We start from the raw sequence: 11,125 nt of genomic DNA, 5'->3' as shown, positions 1-11,125 counted from the left end.
ACTACGACCACAAAACCCAAAAAATAGATTTGACAAAGTTATCTCTGGCCACTCTGTTTTTGGGCTTCGGTTTCATCCAATTCAAGACTTGAAATTATCATAGAATATTCGTAACTGAACATACTTGAAATATATTTTATCATCCTTAAATGACTGAGTAATACATACATTATATTTCTAATGATATTGTGCAAAAATGCCTTCTAAATTTAATTTTCTGCTTGGTTATTATTTCAGAATAGAGTTGTCCTGAAAATTTCGAGAAGAAAATTGGATTAGATAATTTAGGAAACACTTGCTACATGAATAGCATTTTACAAGTGTTGATCATGACGAAAAATTTCAAGAAGGAGGTTTTAATGATGAAAGAGAACGAGAATGTTTCCTACTTATTCAGTAAACTCAAACAGCTGTTCATGCAGCTGCAGTTTCGTAAGAATGTATTATCTTTTTCTCCAACCGATTTCCTGGAGTCTTTAAAGTCCACTAGATACTCGTTAGGACAACAAGAGGATTGTTCCGTTGAATACTCTTCGTGAGCAAAACAGTAGCAGAATCAATACTCCTGATCGCTCTGGATTGAATGATTCCGTACTTGTGTTTGTAGATCTTTCGCTGGAAAAATCCTCACTTGTTTACTTTGTAGTAAATGTTCAAGAGGTATCAAAAACGTATGTGATTTTCTGGAACTTCAACTATATGACTGACTAATATGACTAATAACCAGTCCGTGTGAAGCTTATTGTTAAATCATCTGAAAATTGAACTTTTATTAGGTGAAGTTTGACTATATTGCCAAACATGCGCCAAACTGACTGACTATTATAAGAAAAAAAGTATAGCTGGGGCACCAGTTAACCTAATAATAAGACTGATGATCTTCAAACATGACTCAACCTCTGACGGAAGCACCAAACTCTTACGAAGGTTCGATATAGATGAACACTTCAGTCTAGCAGACCACAATTATAATATTAATGCAGTCATTGTTCACTGTGGTTCTGACGTTGAATTTGGTCATTATTATGCCTTGGTCAAAGAAGAAACGGACTGGTTTAAGTTTGACGATAGTCGTTTCACGAAGTGTTATGGCGATGTATTGAATATATTGGAGCCTCTGGAGACACCCTACATTTTGTTTTATGAGACAGAGGACATTGGCAGATCAAGGTCTTCAGATGATGTGGTGCTGCAGGTTTTTCCGGGTTTTCCTGCAGCTGGAATCAATAAAGTCGCCACGGAACGCTAATTAATTTTTATTGTTTTTTTATAATTTCATAATTTGTATTTAGAAAGTGTTATCAAAAACTATTAAAACAATTCTGCCAATTATTCAATAAGTTTAATTGAAGCTCGACAACATGTGATTTTGAACAATTTCAGCCATTACATTAATTGAATGAAATTGTGTTATTCTGTTAAGATGTCGCATATACGAATTGTGTTGGAATTTATTATAGAAATTAATTTGAAAATGAAAAATAAAAAAAACTGGAGATGCGGGGGATCGAACCCCGGGCCTTTCACATGCAAAGCGAACGCTCTACCACTGAGCTACATCCCCTTATGCTAACCTTAGTCTTATACAATGTACGCTTAGTATAATTCATTTCAGCATGATTATATCACTTTAAATTGAAAAAGGTTAATTTTTGAAAAAAAAAGGTGTTTGGCTTTCTATTTCTCCGTCTTTATACAAAAATATTGAAATCTTCCAAAGAAAAGAAGAAATCGTTTTCAAAAAATAAACTTTTACAAATATGCAGTGTAAATCATGCAAAGAAGTAATCTTTAGACGCAAACTAAGGAAAAAAGCCCTCACATTAAAACATTGAATTACATAAAAAAATACTTTCGAAACAACTTTTTTTATCTGACGATTGAATTATAGAAAAAACACTTTTTCCTATTCACTTTGCACTCCACACATTCGTTATGGAACTGATACACACATGATCGCTATATGTAGTATATGTAGTATCCAAAAGAGGTTGAATTACACTTACATGGAACAATGTCATCCTCAATGCTTCTTCGCATTTGGGTTTTAATGAATGAACATTCATTTCACTCATTCATTATTTTTGTTTCATGTTTGAATCCTATGGAAAATGAGAGCTTTCAAAATTATGAAAGTGTCTTTTCCTATTTTACATTATTTGAATAACAAGTTGTTTCCAATGAAACTGAACATACTGCATTACATATTTCACCCTCTCTAAAAGAACTCTTGTGTACTCACATATGAGAATTAAATTTTACTAAACGATTCGAAACAATATGAATGATTTCATTGTAAATTGAGAAATTTTAAATAAAAGCTAAATCAAATTGCTTTCATTCAATTAAAGGTCATTTGCTGAAAGCCAACCTATCGATTTCTTGGAAAACTTCATATTTCATTTTCAAGGTCAAATGTGAACCAATTGAGCTAACAATCGATCTGTCATGGTTATGGAAGGAAATGTGGTCGCTTTATCCAGTTCACTGACATATATGACATATAAGAAAGGGCTAGGGCTGATCTTGGCTGAATCCTATTTATTTCTAAGTATTGTTGTCTGAAAGTGAGAAAATAAGTTATCCAGTCTAATGCAATATCTTCTGGTGTACCTACCTGTAAAGTTTGTCTGTGAGACGGGTATAATGAACAGGTTGCAAAAATCCCCACATGGCATTTTCCTGCTTCGATATATTAAAAAATGTTGCTATAATTGCTGTGGTTGTTGATTTTTTTGCTCAGGAATGTGAGTTGATTTGCTGAGAAAATTTACTTGGTATGAAACTGAAACAATAGTTATAGTTTGTTAAGAACTGTGTGCTCAAAATCTTTTGATGAACAGTAAGGTATTGTTACGGCAAGAACCATTTTTCTCATTCCCGGTAATGATGTTCCAAGAGGTGAAATTTTTAAAATTTTTAGAATTTAATATTGATATTGTGGGATTATGTTCTGCTTGATGAGAAATGATTTTCAAGTATATTTTCAGTTCTTGAAAACGAGTCGATCTTGACGGTGAAAACTCAAAACCATTTTCTTTTTAGGTAGTGTATCTTTTTTGCTCATGATATGTCAAAATGATACTGAGATAAGTTGTTTAGAATGGGCAATTATGTTTCTATGCTAACTTTGTTTTTTCATCGAATGAGATAAATTGTGTTTACTCACAGAACAATAATATAATTGCTCTACAAACAATATACTGATTTGAAATACCTTCCATTGTTTCCAACGATGAATTTGTTAGTAAATGTAATTTTTTATATTTAACCTTAATATAGACATTTTATCAAATTTTCTGAAAGTTTATATCGAGCCATAATCTTTGAATCTGAACAACGTTTCTCAGTATTATTTTTTTGTATATCATGAGAAAGAAGAGAAGAAAATGTTTTTTGTCCACCGTCAAGACCAACTTGTTTTTCAAAAAATTAAAATATTCTTAAAATTCAATACAATGTTACAATTATTATGTGTTAGATCAAATAAAATTTTTAATTAATTTTAACTATTTTTTATTCTTTCAGTTTGTGAAATCTCATTATATCGGAAGACTTTTCAAATTCTGAATAGAAATTTCAATATGTATAGGTGTTAATCCAAGTACCTCTTTCAATATTTTTGTGTTTCGTTTTCGTTCTGGGAAGTTAATATTAAAGAATTTTGAAGTCATGCAGAATTTAAAGGAGAAAATACTTCTCCCCAGTCTTCATTGTGAAAATCTTCAACAAAAGAAGATATAGCTGAGGAATTAAATGATCGATCATCTGAATTTACAAGATATTGTAGAATTTGAACTTCCCTTTACCAGTCGAATCTTATTGATTTGGGGTCAGAAGCATTGTTCTTTCTGTATTGAACGAACTGTATTAAATCCCTGGTTGGGAAAGAGCAACGATTATGGACATACAGGATTGCTTACTTACATATATCGCCACGTTAAACAAGCGCCGAGCAGATCTGACGTATAACACTGGTGACACTTTTAGTAGCTGCCATAAGACTGTGTGTTATTTTAACATTTTTTGAGGATTATTTTCGGACAGTATTACATTGTTTTCGTTTATTTTGATTACATTTCTATTTAATTATACCAATTAGATTTCTGAATCATTGAGTTTGTTATTGTGAAAGTCGTATTTTGTTTTTGGACATTTTTTAAACTGGTGTAACGAGTAGAAGCCATATGAGACTGTTATTTTCTTCCGTTTTGAGGTTTGTTTTTTGCCATTGTGGAACTTTTTTTTGTTTTTTGAAAATTTTTAAATTAAATTAGGGCAGAAATTGGAAATATTCACATTTTTGTAAATGATAGCAATAATTGCCTACCCATTAAATAACCTAGTAATTTTTAGTTAAAATGCCTGGTCGTATTTGTGTAGTGTCAACTTGCAAAAGCAATCAGTTGACTTTGAAGAAAAAAGATGTTACTGATGTAATATTTCACTCTTTTCCTATTGCTAAGGATATGGTTTCCATAATTTTGCAAAAAGAATGGATTCGTCGCTGCAAAAGGGGGGATACATTCACTCTCAAAAATGGATTTTTTTAAATTAGAAGCCGTGGTACAAATGAAATTGAAATCACCGCAGACACGATTTTAGAGCAGACAATAGGATCAAATTGCAGTAACTCATTTTCATCTAGTAGTTCTGATATTTCTACTAACATTCTTCAACTTCAAATACAAATATTCCAGAAATAACAGAGGACTCTATAGAATGTATTGCTGAATACTTAGCTAAAAAGCATAAAAATGATCTACCTGGTTTGGGCGATTATACTTATAAAATAAAAGCAGAAGATCATAATTATAATATACCTTCTTGAATCCAGCAACTTTCATTGGGAGGTCTTATTAAACCCACAGATAATTGGTTAGAAAAAATTAAAAAGTGAAACAAGCTTTTCGAAAAACATCATTTAAATGGATTTAGAAAAGGGCCAGGAGTTGTAAACACTCTTTCAAAAATAATTGCAAATATTATTTTTGAATTTTGCAAACTGAGAAAAATTATCAGAATGAAATGGCCGACGAAAATAGGTTGACGAAAATAGGTCACTTAAAAAATAAATTTAAACAATTCTGATAATAGAAAAAAAATCGAAAATTAAATGAAGTAATATATTAGTCCTTTAATTTTATTTTTCTACATTCATGCAAAAAAAATTATATCAAATATATTTAGTGGATAAAGTAGTTCCTTTTTGCTCTAATGTAGTATTATAATATATTAAATTGTAGATTTATCAATTTCATCATTTATAGAACAAAGTATGAGTTGAATTTCTCATTTTCTTAATAAAAAATAAAAACCGAATCATGTATTTCCTGTTAGATAAATAAAAAAAGTTGTTACACCTATAAACAGTTTATTATTTATATATTTTTGATTATCAAGCGTTTATTATACAAGATGGAACAAAAAGTTAAACAGTTTTTTTTTAGATATTACTATTATCTTACAAAATTTTTGAAGGAGTCACAGTTTTCACGAAAATAATAAAAAACTGATAAAACCACTTACTTTTCAAAAGGACAAAGTAGGTCGCCCTATCATCCTCAAATGAAAAATTTTTACTTAGTATTAATCCATTTATATTAAGTATTCAATCCTATACATACGTATAAATATAATATTCCAATGACGGATTTACATGAAATTTGTTTTTTTATTTCAAAAGTGCAGTACCGAAGCAATCCTGTATGTCCATAATCGTTGGGGTAAGACACGCCCGAAGAAGCCAGTATATGGCGGAATACGTGTTGCGGTTTTGTAAAACTGTTCAGTGAAAATCTTACAATGAAGTGTTTTCATATATCTGATTAGGAAATCACAAGCACTACAGAAATATCCTTAAGGCCCTCTGTACGAAAGTAGCGATTTACGTTGGATTTGAATCGCTGGAGATTAAATTCATTTGGATGAATGTTTTCAGAAGGAAAAAGCAAAAAGTTCTTACGAAAAAATCTTTCCTAAAAAATAGCCCCTTTAAAAATCAATTATTGACAAATCCTTTTTTGCAAATGTATGTTGGTGTACTGTATTCACGTTTAAACTATTTTTAACCACTCAACTAGTGGGTATTGAACTTCAATAACAGCGTTACAATTGGGATGTTTATGATTAATTAATGATAGGTATATCGAAAACAGCGATTCATCGACCTCTTCGTTGAATAATAATGAATCAATATTTGCTGAAAGAGAAGAATTGCGTCATCGAGTACAGCTATTTACCGTTCAAAACTTCTATTATTATTTCATTCATGCCAATGTTTATGCTAATTGCCAAGTTTTGAGGTACTTTTTTGTTTCTTTCCATATTCGTTAGCGTCCGAATAATTCATCAATTTGTTCTGTACTATGCTAATGATTAGAATTGATGAATATTTCAGTTTATTTTTTTCCGTACATCGGTTTGTGCTGACAATAATTCATCACGGATCTTGAAAGATTTCAATGAGAAAGGTGGTGTTTCGATATGTGTCATTTGATATTAGTAAATAATTTAGTATTGATATCCCCAAAATATTAATACCAGCATTTCAGCAGAATTATTAGCAGAAAAACGCAATAATATAATCAAATGGTTCGAAATCTATTGAGTAGCTCAACCGACATGCAACTTGCAAGTGAATATAAAACTCACAAAAATATACCTACTGTCTCCATTTGAATTTTGATATTTTATACAATGAATTGATCGATTGAAATGAAGAAATTGTGGTTAGTACATTTGATTGAATGTAAAATAGGAGAATTTGTGAAAATAAAACACAAGAAAACGTCAAACCACCTACATATATTTCTGATTCATCGATCTTCATTAGCGCGGTATATCCCAATTATTGAAAAGATAAACACCAGGTTGCGAGGGACAACACATTCGCTCTTTCTGAAATGTATGTAATAATTTTATTAATTATTTGAATTTGGACTTCACTTGCATTGACACGCTTGCGGCTTCCCATCTAGCCGAAAGTTCGAAGTCTGCTGGAACTGTAGCATTGTCTGGTGGAAAATTAAAACGAAAAAAATACAAAATCTTGGTAACAACTGCCTGTTCCATCCAGTAACGGTTGAAACTTTTCGTGTTTATGGTTGGTAGTCTCTGTTATTCGTTCATGAACTCGAAAGGAACAACGAAAGATTACCGCTACACTTCTTTTTTGATATAAAAAATTTATATTGCTATTCAACGTGGTAATGCTGCTTCTGTCCTTGGAACCATTCCTCCTTCACATGATTTTGATGAGATCATTTCAGTATGGAACTAAAATCTCTTCGAAACAGGCCAAGATATTCATCAGTCTCCTATCAAGGTTAATTGGCAAGTAATTAATCCACCTTCTTCTTTTTCGGTGCGGTCAATGGACTCAGGTCATTCTTGCCCCCCAAATATGAGCTGTAGTCCTCGTGGTTCTAGTTACCTTTCAGTGGAAAAGCTTGAAGCAAGAGCCGAATCGATCCCTCTATACGAAACTCTTCATGACTTGGAAGTATCGATTGCAGCTTGAGAAATGGTTCTGATACAGATTGTGTGAAACATGTTCTTGACGAAGAATTTCAAGAAACAGGTTTCAACGATGAACAAGAACGAGAATATTTCCTACTCATTCACGAAACTCAAACAATTGTTCTGCAATTGCAGTTTCGAAAGAACCAACCGACTTCCTGGAGTCTTTGAAGTCCATTAGATTCGAATTCCTGGGGTTCTTGTTGAATACTCTTCGTGAGCGAACAAATAGCAGAATCAATACTTCTGACTGCTCTGGATTGAATGATTCCGTACAGTTTATCTCGTCTTGTGATTATAGATCTATTGCTGGAGAAATCCTCACCTTTTTACTTTGTAGCAGATGTTCAAGAGGTAGCAAAAACATATGTGATTTTCTGAAACTTCAATTATTAGCGTTTCCTTATATGACTGATAACCAGTCCGTGCAAAGCTTATTGTCGAATCATCTGAAAATGGAACTTGTAACGGGTGATGATCAACTGTATTGCAAAACATGCTCCAAACTAACTGACCATTATAAGAAAACGATTATAGCTGAGACGCCAGTCAATCTAATAATGACACAGATGCTCTTCAAACATTACTCAACCTCTGACAGATGCACCAAACTCTTAAGAAAGTTCGAAATAGGTGCACTCTTCAATCTAGCAGACCACTATCATAATCTTCATGCAATCATTGTTCTGTCGTTGAATTTGGTCATTATTACGCATTGGTCAAAGATTGGTCAAAGACTGGTTTGAGTTTGATGATAGTCGTGTCATGAAGTGTTCTGACGATGTTTTGAATTTATTGAAGCCTCTGCAGACACTTTACATTTTGTTTTATGAAAGAGAGGACATTGGCAGATCAAGATCTTTAGATGATGTGGTGCTGCAGGTTTTTTCCGGGTTATCCTGCAGCTGAAAAACAAATGCGCCACTGGAATCAATGAAATCGCCCCAGAGCGCCAATTAATTTTTGTTGTTTCATAATTTTATGATATGAATTACTTTCTTTGAAAAATAAAGAGCAGTTCATATTGTAAATGAATAAATGCAATTCAATAGTGCTCTGAAACCCTTTTTTGTGGCTTTCAGCATACTCTTTGTTGTTTCTCATATTTTTTTCTGGGATATAACTAGCACCAGTTAACAATTTGCAGTATCTGGGAATCTTCATGGTATTTCTTAAAAAAAAATTTGCAAATGTCTGAAAATGTAGAATAGGTTTCGACTTTGACAGTCAGCGTTATAGCGTTATATACTCAGTGGTGGATATTGAGTGATATGGTGTGAATCAGTGGAAAAGAAGTATTGGACCAGCACTCATGGAGAAGTGGGCATGTTTTTTAAGCTAGCTAGCTCTCGTCATCACGATACAGCCAAGTGTGAAGGAGAGGCAACACTTTTTTTATGAAAAAGAGCCAGTACAAACGTTTTTATCATCAGGAGCCAACTGTGGATTCAAACATCATCGGAAAACTTTGTGATTACAACAACAACTTCCAACTCTAAAATACAACATAACGTCTAATTCAAATTCTATTGACAAGGGTGTTTGACATGGGTTTATATTGGGAACTTTCCCATTTATAATTTTCAATGAGGACCTATTCTTTCAACTTGTGCCCCATAAATGCGCCTTCATGATGATGACAAATATATTCTTTAATTAGACTAAATCTGTACAAACTCACTAGAATTTTTGAAACTTGGTGAATACTGAACTGAGAAATAGCTCAACACAAATTTAGAAGACAATATCTTTATCCAGTAATTGGCTGCAGTGAACGATAGAGAAAGAATCTCGTTCGACGGTGGGTGTCGCTTGGCTTTACAACCGACCGCCTTGGGGAGCCTCATTTATCTTTGATACTCGAAAATTGAGTTCTCTGTTGATCCCATAGTCTACGTAGGGGGATGCCATCACCCTTGCAAGCAACATTGTAGAATTCAATTCTTGCCGATTTGGGTTAATTTCTTCAATCGTGTAGAGAGCTTTAGACAAAATAAGAGCGAATTGTTGAAAACACTAGGGTTTCTGTGCATCTTGAATATTGTGCAGGAAGTTTTAGACATGTGGTGTTCACCGAAAAAAGGTGGAGTACGAAAAGAAGTTTTCGAAAGAAACGCGTGTTCAGAGTTTCGCAGTATGTTACTGCTATATACACGACTTTAGTGGGGTGTTACGTCTTGATATCATTGGTCTGGATATCTGTGACGTCATTCTTTCAATTTGCGATGGCGATAGTGTAGCGGTAGCTTCAGTTACCGAGTCTGTGATTGGGCTAGAATGCAGCAGAATCAAGAGGTTTTCGAGGAAGAGTTCGAAGTAATAAATGGGATATACGATGTTGTATGCAATGAAGATGGATCTTCTGCAAGTTTTGGTTTGATTATTATATCAGAAATATGTGAAACGAAGTATGCTGAGCTTGAGGATAATTTGAATGATATACAGTTCTCGCATCACCGTCGTAGAACTTGAAGAATCTGTCGTAAGTGTACCTGTATCTTTTTTCAGCGAATGGTTCTGAACGAACGATTACCAAATAAAGGTGTAAACATTTTTTCCGCAAGTTTGACAAAGTTCACGTGAGCACCACACATACAGTGCATTTCTTTAATGTCCCCCCACCCTTCTATTTTATGAACGGGTCAACTCAAAAAATAGAAATTTAAGATAATGGTCTAATGAATCTACTACAAAATGGCGAAACTTTTAATAATTGCCTGAATATATTGATATTTAACTACATAATATGAGGTAATAAGCTTGAGGTCAGTTCAGAAGATGCTCGAAATGGTTGCCTTGAATTTCTTGACATATGAACAGCCAGCCTATCCGATATTTCACGCACAAATATTCATTAATCTCTGCCGTATATCTAATATTGATGCAGGTTCAGTTTCGTAGACCTTTTACTTCAAATAGACCCATAATAAAGGTCCAAAGGTGTCAAATCTGGCGGGCGGACTGGCCATTCTGTAGGACCGACCTTGTAATACCTAGTATTTTAAAATATAGAATCATTTGCATGAAATCCACAAATTTCACCGGCGACGTTCGAAAAAAAAAATTATCGCTTTAAGAAAAAAAAATAAACAAAAAATAAAACGATTTCAGTCATGAAGGAAATAACAGTTTAAAATTTATCGGCTAACTAGCGAGAAGGAAAAAAATGTTTATGTAAGAACACTTGTGGGTCATATATTATTATTACAAATACGGGACCGCTGGACGGAAATCTTGGATAAGATGAACAGCCTAGGTCACAAAGACTTATAGAGTGGCGACAGTAATCTAAACAAAAGGCTTTCGAAGTTTTGCTGAGTGAACAATTTCGTGAGAAGTCGGAATTCTGAGACTTGAAACCGAGCTTAGCGTCCATTGAAAAAAAGGCGGGGTTATGGGTTAATTAATCATGATCCCGACTAATTGAAGTTGACCCCGAGAGTTTATTAGGGAAATAAAGAAGTGTCAATTTGAGCGTATGAGCGTATATCTGGCGGATTTATAGTGAAATTTTGGAATAATAATTTTGTCTACCGTGCCCGGTAAAGCGAGTGAATTCTCTCCGTGAAGTGATGTTTTTCCACAACACTGAATAACGGATTAC

At 33.3% G+C, this 11,125-nt stretch overlaps 1 non-coding gene across 1 annotated transcript; it reads right to left on the bottom strand.

Annotated features, from left to right (window-relative positions):
* Positions 1-1,492: 1,492 nt before the first annotated feature.
* Positions 1,493-1,564, bottom strand: TRNAA-UGC (transfer RNA alanine (anticodon UGC)). Its single transcript has one exon. It is a non-coding gene; the product is annotated as a tRNA-Ala (tRNA).
* Between the last annotated feature and the right edge of the window lie 9,561 nt (positions 1,565-11,125).

This window comes from Leptinotarsa decemlineata, unplaced genomic scaffold (genome assembly GCF_025532065.1).
Source record: "Leptinotarsa decemlineata unplaced genomic scaffold, Ldec_3_MD MMD2_tig00078422_RagTag_RagTag, whole genome shotgun sequence".
Lineage (NCBI taxonomy): Eukaryota > Metazoa > Arthropoda > Insecta > Coleoptera > Chrysomelidae > Leptinotarsa > Leptinotarsa decemlineata.
The sequence above is the reverse complement of the archived record's forward strand: the minus strand, read 5'-3'. Positions and strand labels throughout refer to the sequence as shown.